This window comes from Trachemys scripta, chromosome 19 (genome assembly GCF_013100865.1).
Source record: "Trachemys scripta elegans isolate TJP31775 chromosome 19, CAS_Tse_1.0, whole genome shotgun sequence".
Lineage (NCBI taxonomy): Eukaryota > Metazoa > Chordata > Testudines > Emydidae > Trachemys > Trachemys scripta.
In genome coordinates this window covers 7,123,999-7,127,639 of record NC_048316.1, presented here as the reverse complement: position 1 = coordinate 7,127,639, position 3,641 = coordinate 7,123,999, and positions in this window count along the sequence as shown.

Here is a 3,641-nt window from a genome sequence, read left to right as displayed (position 1 = left end):
GTTGGACTGATTCTTTCCTGCTGGCTTACAAGATGGCAAATAGAATAAAGGTAACTTTTGCTCCAAGGAGGGGTGTGTGCGGAAAACCTGGCATTCATTTTAATAATAAGTGCCTCGATATAATTGTTTGCATACACCTTCATGGTAGGTAGCTGTGGCAAGAACTTATGAAGGAAATACTCAAAATTCATGGTTCTAGGGAGACCCTCTTTCTATATATTGATTAAGGTATGTATTGAACTGAATAAAACGTAATATTAAAATACGTCGGTCAGATATGCAATGTAACCAAGCTAATGTTGCTGTAGAATCCTCATTCTGAATCCTCAGCTGGAGTTACACTGATTTACGCCAACTGAGAATCTGGCTCCTTAATTTTGCGATTGTCTGATTTATGTGTGTTTTATATTCCCAAGCTGAACATTTCATTAACAGGATTTTTGGCATGGTACACACATACCATAAAGCTGGGCGTGTTAGAAATACCTAGATAAGATTTACAGTAATGTTGACTATTTCTGCCAATGTCACAAGGGTGGGAGATAAAGCAACTTACTCGTATTTTTTTTCCCCCATTGTCCTGTGTAATGTCTTTGGATGTATTTTAACTTCTGTGCTGCACCCTGTATACAGTTCACATGTAGATTTCAAAGAAAAGGGCAAAGGGGAATGAGTCAGTGTTTCATTGGTTGGAATGATGCCTCAGATCTAAACAGAAATGAAAACGGTTTTAAAAGGAGCAGGAAAGTAAATGTCCTTTTGATCATAAAAAATGGGCTTGAGCATATAGGGTTGTGACTGCGGTGCCCATTAACCCCAAACATTCAGCCACGCTGGGTTGAAAGCAGTGGTTGAAACTCAAATGCTTGGGAACTGAATCCTTGTGGTTTAGGGAATGAGCCAAGCTTATGAGGAGGTTAGAGAAGAGCTTCTGCTACAAGCAGGTTAGTCCATAATTGCCCACTTTGGGGTTCTTCCATCTTTCTGTGAAGCACCTGGTACTGGCCAGTGTGGCAGACTGCACCAGCTGGGACAACTGGTAGGATCTGCTACAGGAACGCCTACATTCTTGTGCACAGCAGGCTTCCCCGGCCTCCTCTTGTTGAGGCCTCCTGGGTCTTTGGAACATTGCCGGTCAAGTGTTGCTCCACCTGGAAAGGGAGTGAAACCTTCCAGTTTAGTTCACTTGTTATCAGAACATAAGAACGGCCATACTGGGTCAGACCAAAGGTCCATCTAGCCCAGTATCCTGTCTTCCGACAGTGGCCAATTCAGGAGCCCCAGAGGGAATGAACAGAACAGCTAATCATCAAGTGATTCATTCCCTGTCGCTCATTCCCAGCTTCTGGCAAACAGAGGCTAGGGACACCATTCCGGCCCATCCTGGCTAATAACCACTGATTAGCCTATCCTCCATGAATGTATCTAGTTCTTTTTTGAACCCTGTATAGTCTTGGCCTTCACAACATCCTCTGGCAAGGAGTTCCACGGGTTGATTATGTGTTGTGTGAAGAAATACTTCCTTTTGTTTGTTTTAAACCTGCCTATTAATTTCATTGGGTGCCCCTTAGTTCTTGTGTTATGAGAAGGAGTAAATAACACTTCCTTATATACTTTCGCTACAACAGTCATGATTTTATAGATCTCTATCATATTCTCCCCCACCCCCACCTTAGTTGTCTCTTTTCCAAGCTGATGTCCCAGTCTACCCAGGGATATGCCCTTAGTAGTTCTCTGCAGGAAAAGCTAGCGTATTTGGCCCCAGCTCCAGAGTTTAACTCTGGTGTTTTTGTTTTCTTAACTCATAAGAAACCCTGCTGCTCTGGGATGAATTCTTCTTGCAGCTTTTCCTTGCAACATCCCAGGCTCAAGCATACTTCAAAGGGAAGCTGCGCTCTGGCTTACGTGCTTGAGTGATTGTCTCCAAACAGCAGGAAGATCCTGTTTGCTCAGAGCTACCTGCGCTCAGAGGGCTACTGAAGCAGGTACTCAGCTAGCATCAATCAGCCTTGCTCTATTGACTTCAGTGGAGCTACACTGCCTTCCCCCTTCATTGGAAGAAGGGGTGGGGTAAGGGGCTGCGGGAGGAGTGTTTGTTGGCATTGGTCAGGAGAAGAAAATAGTTCTGTGGGGTATAAAAGCTGGTCCAGTTCCCACCAGACAGGGGGAAGCATTCAGCCTGCCCGGAAAATGCTCTGACAACAATGTGTGGGATGAAAGGCTCCCAAGAGCAATGGTGTTTGTTCAGGGCTCCTCTTTTCCCCTTTGTACTTTCTCCTGCAGCACTGTGAGTCCCTACCATAAGCAGCTGCTGAAGCCAATGCTTCTGCATGCTCTGATGGGGGAGTGGCTGGCTATGCTACAGCCAAAGGGGGATGGATGGCTTCCTTCCAGCACTCTGCCATGAAGGACGTTATTAAATCCCAGCCTTTAAAACCGGACTGACAGCTAACAAACATTTGCAGATGCCCTAAAAATGAGAGCCCTGCCTAACGTACTGGCCTCTGCCTGTGGGGAGCTTTCTCTCCTTCATCACCCCCAAACTGCATGATTGGGGGGAGCACTGCCTTCAAACGGACATTTCCTCCGAGGGCCAATCCAATGCAAATACAGCATCTGCTTAGGAAAACTAGAAGAGAAAATCTATAACAGGTCATCTCCTAAAGCCAGGGAGGAGAGCCTCAGGTTCAGCCGAAGATGTGAGAAGAGAATCTTCTTTATTTCAACGCACGTTGCAACAGCATTTTCTCTAGTAGTAAATATGGTACGCTGTTTGACTCTGCATGTAAGTTTATAATCCACAACCACTTGCCTGAAAAAGGCCCACCCATTCCTTTTCTGATGTCACAGGTTTTGTGTACAAAGCAGACAGGACACCACTTGACTTATCTTTTTTTTCAGGTCATGCATTCAGTTTCCAGTGTTGGTAGGAAGAAAATTCTGGCTTTGAGTTCTGGCTTGGATTTGGAACAGACAGGACAAAATTTTGTGTTGAGTGAATGCAGCTGCTGGAGATGCACAGGTGTAAAGCCAGTGCAGACAATGGGTCACTATTGCTGGTCATTTGTGGCCATAATTGCACGTTAGGTGGTTTAGTGCAATACATAAATGTTGCATATATTGTTCTCTTTTCCAAAGAATGGTATGTTGACTGGGATTGCAAGGTGTCAAAAGGACTTAAGCACCCATATTCCATGGAAATTCAACGGGAATAGAATATCTTAGTCCCATACAATCTTTTAAAAATCCCAGTAGTTGTCACTTGGGCTGTTTGCTGCCTCATTTCATTCATCTTTCAAGAATCAGCAAAATCCAGACCCTTGGAATATTGGCTATTCATGAGGTAGAATCTGCAATATTTTATTAATCATCCACGTTTCTCATTTATACAGAATTTCTACAAAACAGTCATCCCAAGAGGAAACAATGATCACTTGAAAGGGAAGAACAAGCTTATGAGCTAGTGAGATGAGAGAGAACCACCCCCAAAGATGTAACGAGCCACATTTTCAAACACAGATGCTTAAAATTAAGCTCCGAAATCCCTATTTAGGCATCTAGATGGGTTAGAAAAAGTTGGCCCATGTGTACTATGGAGAATACGCTAACAATGATCATTTTCTCGTGCTACCAAAACACAT